The sequence below is a fragment of the Capsicum annuum genome, unplaced genomic scaffold, assembly GCF_002878395.1.
Source record: "Capsicum annuum cultivar UCD-10X-F1 unplaced genomic scaffold, UCD10Xv1.1 ctg5328, whole genome shotgun sequence".
NCBI classification, from domain to species: domain Eukaryota; kingdom Viridiplantae; phylum Streptophyta; class Magnoliopsida; order Solanales; family Solanaceae; genus Capsicum; species Capsicum annuum.
Window position 1 is genome coordinate 21,165 of NW_025861384.1, and position 10,594 is coordinate 31,758.

Consider the following 10,594-nt stretch of genomic DNA (forward strand, 5'->3'; position numbering starts at 1 on the left):
AGAGAACACAATTACAAAATAATTACAAGTCAATAATTAATCAACTAATTAAATAAAAAAATATTACCTTTAAAATCTTACAAATAAAAAACCTATGACCCGAATTTTGTTGAGTCCAAAAAGTCTTTAACAGATCTTCATGACCGCACTTACAATATCGAAAATCTTTATCACAAAAAATAGTGGAAGATGCGCTCAACATTGTCAAGCTCAGTTAGAAAATATGAAAGAAATAATTTGAAGAATTTGGATAGATAAAAGAAGATGACGATGAAGAAGAAGATTTGAGAATTTAGGGTTAAATTTTAGGAGGAATATGAATATATAAGACAATGGGGGAAAAAATGACCGTTGGGGGCCAAGTGATGGTAAGTCAGTGAAATGTGCCAGACTTGACACTGACACATTTGATGCCTATTTTATTTTACGTGTTTAAAATGAACACTGTCTACTTGATGCCTATTTTATTTTAGGTGTTTGAACTGAACACCGTCGATGGGTTGAGCCTTTTTTATTTTAATTCAATTCACTTTAACCTTTTTACACGTAGTGACAATTTTTTATGTCCAACGAAAGTTGAATTTTTATAATGCAACAGATTCTCCATCTGTTGTAACAATTATCCTGCCTGTTCTGACACATAGTTTATCTGTTACAATAGGTTGGTCATCTGTTGCATTATCTCGATGTTTTTATCTAAAGTCCATCTGTTGCAATAGTGGGAAGACCTGTTTGTTAAATTCAAACAGATCACCTACCTGTTGAAACATATGTCTAAATCTGTTTGATTTTTTCAATAGATGTGTTGTCTGTTGCAACAGATACATTATCTGTTGCAATATTTGAATCTAGTATTCCTTTTCAATTAATAAGTTCAAATATAAGGAATAAATAAAATTCATAGACAAAATAAAATAAATCGAAGCCTTCATAAATTAGCTTAAATAAGTCAACGAATAAATGAAATGTAAAATAATTGTTATGGGCACAGATCTCAACAAATACATCAGCAAGAATTTAAGTATACTTCCAAGGATTGCTTTGATAGGCTAAAGCTATAAAGATCTACTCAGTATGGACAAGTTATTCTTCATACGGTGCTATGGAATTCGATTTTGCTCATCGTAGATCTTTATTGTCCCTTACGTACGACTTCTGTGCTTTCTGTTCTCTGTATTTCCATAAGAAAAGAAGCATATTGTCAATGTTGTTTAGCAGTAGCTTCTTCTACATCCACCTAGAAATCCAGAATTGGTCAATGTTAATCATGGAGATACAACAAAATAGAAAAGGATAACTCATCTCTTCTAGCAAATCAAATAGGTCTTCTTCCCATTTTTAAATTATCCCAAACAAATTATATTTTTGTTCCAACAATGAATCAACTGTTGGGACAAATTTATACATGAGGAAGACCCTATGTGATAATTTCCAATGGATGAACCATCCGTAGCAACATATGAATCATCTGTTGCAGTAGATAGGTCGTCCGTTGGTACAAATAAAAGCGGTACTAAGAGATGTTTGATTTGCTAAAACAGACGAGACATATGTTTATCTGGTGCAACTGGTTAGTCAACTCTTGCAACAGATGTATAAATTTTTTTGATAATTTTCAGCAGATGTGTCATCTGTTGAAATAGATATGTGTCTGTTTGTTTTGTCAGTTGGAAGACATATAATATATTCACCTTCTTCAGCTCGTGCTACTCTCTTTTTGACATTATGCGTTTCTCAGTTTACACAGACAGAGGAGTTGCAATTTTGCTTTTTTGGATGCTTGATAATGCCTTGGAAATCACTCTTGTTCTCCTCTAGCCCTAATCTCTAATAGAGCAGATGAAAATAAAATCCTCTTTGATGGAATGAGACCCCTCTTAGATGTCAATTCCTTTACAGAAGCAGTTAATGCATTAATAACATTAATCACTACATCATATTTTGCCTTGTAGTCTTAACATTTGCATGCAGAACATTTGCTAATCATTAGCTCCAACAGCAGCACCACTACCACCACCAACAGCTCCATTACCACTAAGACCATCAACAACAATAATCCCACCCTCCAAAATTATTTTTCTTGTAATGGTTGTTGCTCAAAAAAATTCCATTTTTATTCTGTCGATGACCCTAGGGTCCGATAAAGTTTGCACAGACCGTAAAGTAAGTAAAAAATGACATCTTCAGCTCTCGATTGGTCGGAACTAGAGACGGATACACAATCTAACATAAATCACACATATATTAGAATGATGATTAGATCATTCAAAAAAAATTATTAATTAACAAAAAAATTAATTATAATTATACTTACTGCATCCTTCGGGGGGTTGAAGAGATCAAGAAATTTTGTATTTTTATCAGTTTTGGCAGAAAACCATCTCAAGATTCTTGGATATAAAACTCTTTCCTGGTAGTACACTTGTTGTCTCAAATAAGGAATGTCTTCAAACGCCCAAGCCTATAAAATATCGTCAATAAATCAAAACCATTATTGAGCAAAAGAAATGAATGATGTCATAATAGAAGTAATAAACATTTACCATGAAAGCCCATGGGAAGCCATATAAGTTGACTGTCTTGGGCGCTAACAGAGTCATCAAATATTTGACAGTTATTTTAAAGCTTCTACACCCCCAAGGATAGCTGTTAAATGCATCAAGATCCTCAGAGAGCTTTATTAAAATGAGGCTTATGTTGTTGTTAACATCTCTCGCCCCAAGAATATTATGTACAAACCAAACCAAGCACAATGACTGGTTGTGCTTCTTTGAAAGTCCTGTACCTTTCAATGCTTCTACCAAATTTTTGTTTTTGAAGCTTTGATCAACAATGGACACCAGGTCATCATGATCACACGACTTGCTTTTTTCTTTTTTGGGTGTGCGGAGAAATTTTTGTTGGGTTAGAATAGGTATAACTTGAGAAGGAGGATAACATTTTAGTCCAGTAACTATGGCAATCTCCTTCCAACCAAAACAAACACGCATGCCACAATAATTTATCCATACCCCATCCATCTTATCTTTGTTTTCATACATAAACCTACGCTTGAGAAGTTCATATACCATTTTTATTTGGAAATTAGCATTGTTGTCCTCCGGCAAATCAAGATATTTCACAAAGCAGCTGTCCCTAAAATAAGCATCCAATTTTTATTCTTGAAGTATTTTTCTGAAGGCCTCGAAAGATTTTCCCATGGATGACTTTACCACGAAATCACCCGTTAAATCTGCGGCACCATTGTACTGCATTCTCATAGGATAATGATAATGCTGAAGGCTTTGACCAGCTCTTTGGTGGAAGGGCTATTAGCATCTGCATCATCTCTTTTGAAACATCCCTCCTCTCCGTGCTCATCATATTCTGCTTTCGATTAAGATAATGCTTGTAAAGCAAGCTCATAGAGTGGTGGATGTAGCCTAGCTGCTTCATTTGTTCCTTTACTTGGACTTGGTTTGGTTTCTATTCTTTTGGGAACCATATTATCTAAAATTAGCAGGAACATAAAATAATATGTTATTGTCGATTAATGCATCTTTAAAAAGGGATAACAGTAAATCAAACAAGAAAAACAGTGAAATAGCAGTTGCAAAAGATCACCGATCTGTTGCACCAGGTAGTATATCTATTGCAACATATAACTAAACTGTTGCAGCGGATGAGTAATCTGTTGCAATAATACAAAATATATCACTCGTCTTTTAAGACAGATGAATGGTGTGTTCAACAGATCACACAACTATTGTGACATTATTTTTTGTAACATATAAGTGATATGTTAGAACAGTTAAATAATCTGTTGCGACAATACAAAACATATCACTCATCTGTTGAGAAAGATAAATGGTTTGTGCAATATAAAACATATCTGTTGCAACATATGAGTGATCTGTCAGAGCAGTTAACTAACTTGCAGCAACGGCTGAGTAATTTGTTGCGATAATACAGAACATATCACTCATCTATTGAGAAAGATGAATAGTCTGTGCAACAGGTCACACATCTGTTGCAAAACATGAGTGATCTATTGGAATAGTTATCAACGGTCATTATTTTTTAAATTTCTTCCAACATAGGGTCGTCTATCGTGGCAGATGAATGATCAGTTGGAAAAATCAAGTCTTGGACATTTTCCATAGGAAGAGTTGATGGGATTTTATCCTACAGGACGTTTATGTGTTGCATCAGATCACTAATCTGATGGTTCTTCCATTGCACTAGATGGTTAATTAGTTGCATAAGATTTTATATTCGATGCTTAATCTGTTGCAATATATGGTAAAGTTGTTGCATCAGATAGTTAATCTGTTGCATCAGATTATTAATCTGTTGCATCAAAATTGTAATCTGATGGTTCCTCTGGTACATCAGATGGCTGATCTATTACATCATATAATAAATCTATTGCATCAGATGGTTAATATGTTGCACCAGATGGGTAATCTGTCGGAGGAAACAAAAAATAGTAGCAAGATTTTGTTCAACAAAAACAACAATTTCATCATTTTTACAAAGAATAAGAACAGAACAAATCAAACCAAATTTTCATTTTGTTTTTATAAACACAAACAATAAAAAGGCCATTTCAGGCCGCATTTTAAATTAGTGCAACAAATATTGAAATTGTTAACCAATACTATAAGAGAAGTTGGCTCAAGTTCCTCATTTTCTTCAAAACCAAAAAGGCCATAAATTTTTACCTGTGAAAGAAGAAAAGGAACGATGAATAATTCGAAGCTATTGTGTCAGGAAAGCAAAGCTGTCACATCGATTGAAGGTTGAAGTCGAAAAAGAACTTGAAGCCCAACTATTTGTAGTCTGATGTTGAAGTCGCCGAGGATTGAAATGAGAAATTTTTAGAATAGTTGGTTGGGAGAGAGTTGAGAGAAGCTACCGATAGAGGGATAAGAGACAGGTTGATTGAATTGAAGAGGGAAACTCGAAGCCTAACTATTTATCGCCGGAGGTAGAAGTCGCCGGGGTTAAAGAAATAAAAGAGGGGAACTCAAAGCCCAACTATTTGTAATCGGACGTAGAATTTATTGGGGGTTGAAGGGAGAAATTTTGCAGAACTATTGGTTGGGAGAGAGTTGAGAGAAGCTGTCGAGAGAGAGGAGAGAGTGGTTGATTTGGATTGAAGAGGGGTGTAGGTTGGGTTGATTTGTATTATTGAAAAGATTAGAAAGTTTTGAAAATATTAATCAAGTCCACAATTAACTTAATTAAGTTTCCTAATGATGTTTGACCCTATCTATTGGTCAATGTCATCAATCCTTCATTCAAAACTTAAAAGACACCTTTCCTTCAATTTTCTCTAGTAACTATTAGTAATTGTAGACACCTAATTTTGTCCCTCCCAACGTTGATTTTATCCATTTTTAGCTCACCTTGCCACGCGTCCTTATCCATGTGATCATACCTCACAAAAATACAAAAAAATAACAAATACCTAACCAACCTAATCCTCAAGATTCTCTTAATAACAAACTAACAACCCTCTCTATTAAAAGTTGACAACACCCCACCTACCCTACCCCATACCCTCTTACCACCTACCTTTCTTGGATATAAAGAAAAAAGGTATAAGCATACACTAAGAAAATGGGCCCCACGAGACCCTACACACACTCTCACCATCCATTACACAGTTTTCTCATACAAAAAATAGAAAAGAGAGGCCCACAGTAACAAATGGAAAAGGCATATATACACACATCATCATCACATCGGGACCCACTGGCCATACACTACACAAAACACAACAACCTCTCCATCTTTTATATATCACACATATGCCATTTAGGGGGAATTGGGAATTCATATCCATAGAGACCCATATGCACCATTAACATAGAAAGCACATCTCACGCTATTTTAGGGGTACTCCATTTTTGTTCTTTTCATCATCTACAGCACCCACCCAGAGCTTAACATAGAAACGGGGATGGAAATACAGAGGGAATTCCATTTTTAATGAAAATACACACAACAAACACACCTACACCATTGCCAATAAATTGTACATATATAGCTCCAATACACTAAAATTTGCACACACTCAAGCGTTGATCAAAAAACACCCACACCCAATAGGAGAGATGATAAAAAATTAGTAGCGGTTTTGTTGGGTTTGAGTTTTCCAGCGAACTCTTCGCCAGAATCGGTTATCTCGAGTACGGGTACTACAGAAAACCCAATCATCATTGTTTTTTCCGTTGAGATTCTCATAAAGAAACATCATCTGTTAACCTCATAGTCCGTCGAAGCTCCAATGGAGTGAGTCTCACCAGCAATATATAAAAGCCGATGACAGATCACAAAGCAGGCGTGGGTTTCACCTCTCTCGTGAAACTTTGGATTTCATTGTTGAGGTCGGGGTATCTAGAAGTCGGACTCGATTTTGTCATGGGTTTTCGATAAGATTTGGACATGTTTTATCATCATTTGTTGATTCTGAGTTGAGTTTCGTATTGAGGTTTTCGGGTGCAGACTTCATTTAATCGAACAACATTGAGTCCGAAAGCTTCAAATTGAGGTTCAATTTGTACTCTTTCATTCTTTTTATTTGGTTGATGATGATACTCTGTGCATAGAATTAAATGTTGTGTGTTGGTGGATCTATGATGATGTGAATTGTTGTTTGTTTTGACTCGGAGTTTGATTTCCAAGATTATGGATTGATTATGAGTTGTGTGATGAAATGATATCTCATTCGGGAAGTAAAATCAATATTTGGGGTTTGAAAATCAAAAATTGATAAAAGCAAGTGTTAATTTATTTGTGATTCATTGATGTTGATGAACTCGATAGTATCATGGTAAGACCATCAACGGTGTAAGCAAATAGTAGGCTTGGGCAGACAAATTTAGAACTCGTGGATTGTTGAATGTTGAAAATGTGTGTTGAATGACTTGGTTTTATAGTTTATCGTATTTAATTCAAATGTATTTATTTAGCCGGGGAATGCCCCAAGACACATTGTATTTATTCACCGGAGAATTCCCCGACATACTATGTTGGCGGAAGACGTTTGTGATGAATGCCTGAGGCATCGGATAAAGCACAGGAGTTAGTTAGGATTAGTGTAGGTTAGATAGGATTTATTTTCGCATTTTTATTTATTTTGGACTGTATAATTGGACAGAACACTATATTTTGGATTTATTTTATTTCGTGTGTTTGGATGCCTGTTTATGTATTTTATGTGGTTTATACGTTCTTAGTGCCAAAATTAGCCGATACGCTCCACCAAGCGACCATGGTAAAACCACGGGATCGAGGGGTGCCTAACACCTTCCCCTTGGTCAACAGAATTCCTTAGTCGAAATCTCTATTCGCGGATTAGTTTTACAGAGTCATAATCGTTTTGAAAAAGATTTTTCAAAGCTAAATTGACACACATGATTATGCCAAGTGGCGACTCTGAGTTTTGAATATAAATAATCCTTTTCAAAAAATCTTTATTTTATCACGTTAATAATAAAAACCCTTTCGAATCTTAAAATTTATCTTTTTGGCAAAAAGGGATGTGACAGCTCTGGCGACTCTGCTGGGGACTATTTCAAAATTCAAGCTTATTTTGAAGTTGTATCGACTTAGTTTGGCACTATAGGTGTATAGACATTTTGTTTGTGTTGTTTTGTATTATTGTATTATCACTGTTGAGTGCCTACATGCTCTTTGTTTACAGTTTTTATCTTATGTGTTACCGCTTTATATCTGGCATCATGTGCATAACCCGAGTCATTCTTTCTGCAAGTCCATAGTACACGTGTTGTACGTGACCTCTAGTTGAGTTACCCTTATTTTAGGGGGGAGCCATCAGTGTTATACAGTAGGTGAAAATCAAAGCAGCCACTATCGACCATACGCTCTCCCAAACAGCCTTGTTAGTGAACTCCAACGTAGGTCAGCCTTTAGGTCATGCTTATCTGCATCATGTTAAGACCTAGTGGGACCCACGTGGCCCTTTGTAGGAGACTCACCTCTAAAAGCATCCCTACGTGTTAAATGTTGCATCTTTGAGGGTAACGTGGTCATTTGACATTCTAATTCGGGGAAAGTATGTGTTAGAAGTAAAGTGTGTTGACAATAAAGTGTTGCAAAAAAAAAAAAAAGAAAAGTGAGTCGAAAAGAAAAAAAAAGAGAGTTTCGTAAGTTTTTAGAGTTCTTTATGGCTTTTGATTTTTTTCTTCACAATTCAAAAATTCAAAAAGTTTTTTTTTACCTTTCGCACTCATTTTCTCAAAAACATCCAAAAGATTTTCCTTTTATTCCTTTATCATGCATTCATAATTCAAAAATTTCAAAAAGATTTTTTTTCAAATAGGAGCTTTTTATGAAAGGAAAATTCAAAAAAGGTGGTAGAAGTTTTGTATATATCATATCGAAAATACCAAAACGATATTCTTTCATAGCTGTTGGTGTCATTTTTTATGTGAAGTGTCAAATTGAAAATTCAAAAAAGGGATTTTGTTATGTTGTTCATCGTGTGTCTTTGGTCGTGTCTCAAGTCAGGGTGCAATCTATTATTTAATCATTAATTGTCCAATCTGGAAGAACTACGCAACCCTGATTCTCCTCTATCGGGAGTGAGATACGTAGGCAGCCTATTGTTTGTTCGGGAATCTTATTTGAAAAATTCAAAAAAAAAAAAAATTTCTTCACTCTTTATTAGAGTAGGTGTTTCATATACATCTTTAAAAGAAAACTACAAAAAAGATTTTTCCTTTAATAGGTTCAAGTTTCATTTTCATATGAAATTCAAAATCAAAAACCCAATAAAAAAATTTCTTTGGTAATCATAGGTTTCATTTTGTATAGGGAGTTTAAACTTGAAAATGCAAAAAAAAAAAAATGAAAAAATTTCGTCAATTCTTTTGACAATTTGTTATTTCCTTTTCTTTTTAAAGTTTCAAGAAAAAGAAAAAAAAAGAAAAAAGAATTAATTGGCCATTTTTGGCAAGACTTCACAAACTACGCACACCTGATTCTCCTCTCTCGGGAGTGAGATACATAGGCGCCCATCTTGGGTTTGGTGACCTTTTCAAAATCAAAAAAAAAAAGAGGTTTTGAAAAAGTAAGTGTTGGATTCTGATGCATTTGCTATCTTTTGTTCAGTTAGTTTAAGGTGGTTGGTTTGTGGCATTTTAGCCGGTCCTCCATATTGCACCAAGTCATAGAGAAAGTTATGGCCAACAAGGATATCGAGTTTGTTGTCACTGATCAGATAGGGAGTTCGGGCAATGAGAATTTAGGAGCTAATGAAGAGATTCGAAAATTAAAGCAACAAATGATAGAAATGCATCGAGCTTAGGTTAATGGGTTGCCACCTCCTCCATTTCCCTCTGATAATCTGGAATATCTTTCTAGCTTGCCTCTAGTGTCACATACACAGTTTTCTATTTTTGTTGACATACCACAACATGCATCAGAACCTGCTCCGGGGCAACACTATCCAAACACTTCTAATATTTATTTCCCCACTCCTCAACACAAAGCTACCACATACTCGACTACACCTATTGTTCATGCTTTTACGGTGCCACCTCTATCTGAAGCTCTTGTGTTTAATGTCAATCCAACTGTTGTGATTTCTCACTCTACGAGCGACCCTTTAATGAATATTTTTAGTGATCAGCATTATACTTCCGAGCCCATATTTAAGTCGAATGGTCCATATGGCTACACTTATCCGCCTGAATTTTCTTTTAATGCTGAAAAGCCTCTTATGAAAGAAGAACAGGAGGAAATGACCAGAAACTTAAAAAGTTTGGAACTGGCTATGAAGAATCTCCAAGGACTTTGGGGGTACAAAAGTGTCTCATATAACGATCTGTGCATGTTTCCGGGTGTTCAACTCCCTCTTGATTTTAAAATGCCAAAGTTTGAGAAATATAACGGACACGGGGACCCAATGACACATTTGAGGCGCTATTGTAACCAATTTAGGGGCGTTGGAGGGAAGGAATCACAATTTCTCACAAAAAACAAACTTCTTTTCATTTCATTTTTATTTGATACTATTTTTTTATTTCTCCATCTAGATATGTAACACCCCAACTTAGGATAGGGAGTCCTACATCGGCAAAACGCAGGAGAGATGCTGGGTATATAAGTAAGCAAGTCTTACTCTCTAGTAACACATTTTAAAGTCATGCGAGTCTAAACCCAGAGCGGAAAATATCACTAATGGGTTGGGCCGTTACAGGGAACTCTCGAACCTTGATGGTTTGGGATGCCCGTCGCGGCCCGGGCCCCGACACGGGTCGTGACAAGAATGGTCCATATTAATTTTTCTTTTAGTTTTTTCATTATTTCTTTGAGTCGGTTTCTATAATTAATTTCTTCATATAGGTCACTTTGGTTTTCTCTAATTTTTCTAATATATTCTAACATTTTAGTCTGAATAATATCCATCTGGGTAATTATCTAGGTATAGTTATTCTATCCAATTTATAATTTCAATTTCATAGTCTAATATTTTTTCTAATATTATTCTCTTAATCTCTATAATTTTTATATTTCTAAGTATATATAAGATTAATATTTTAAGATTATTTGTCATTTAAAATTGGTTAAATACTTTATT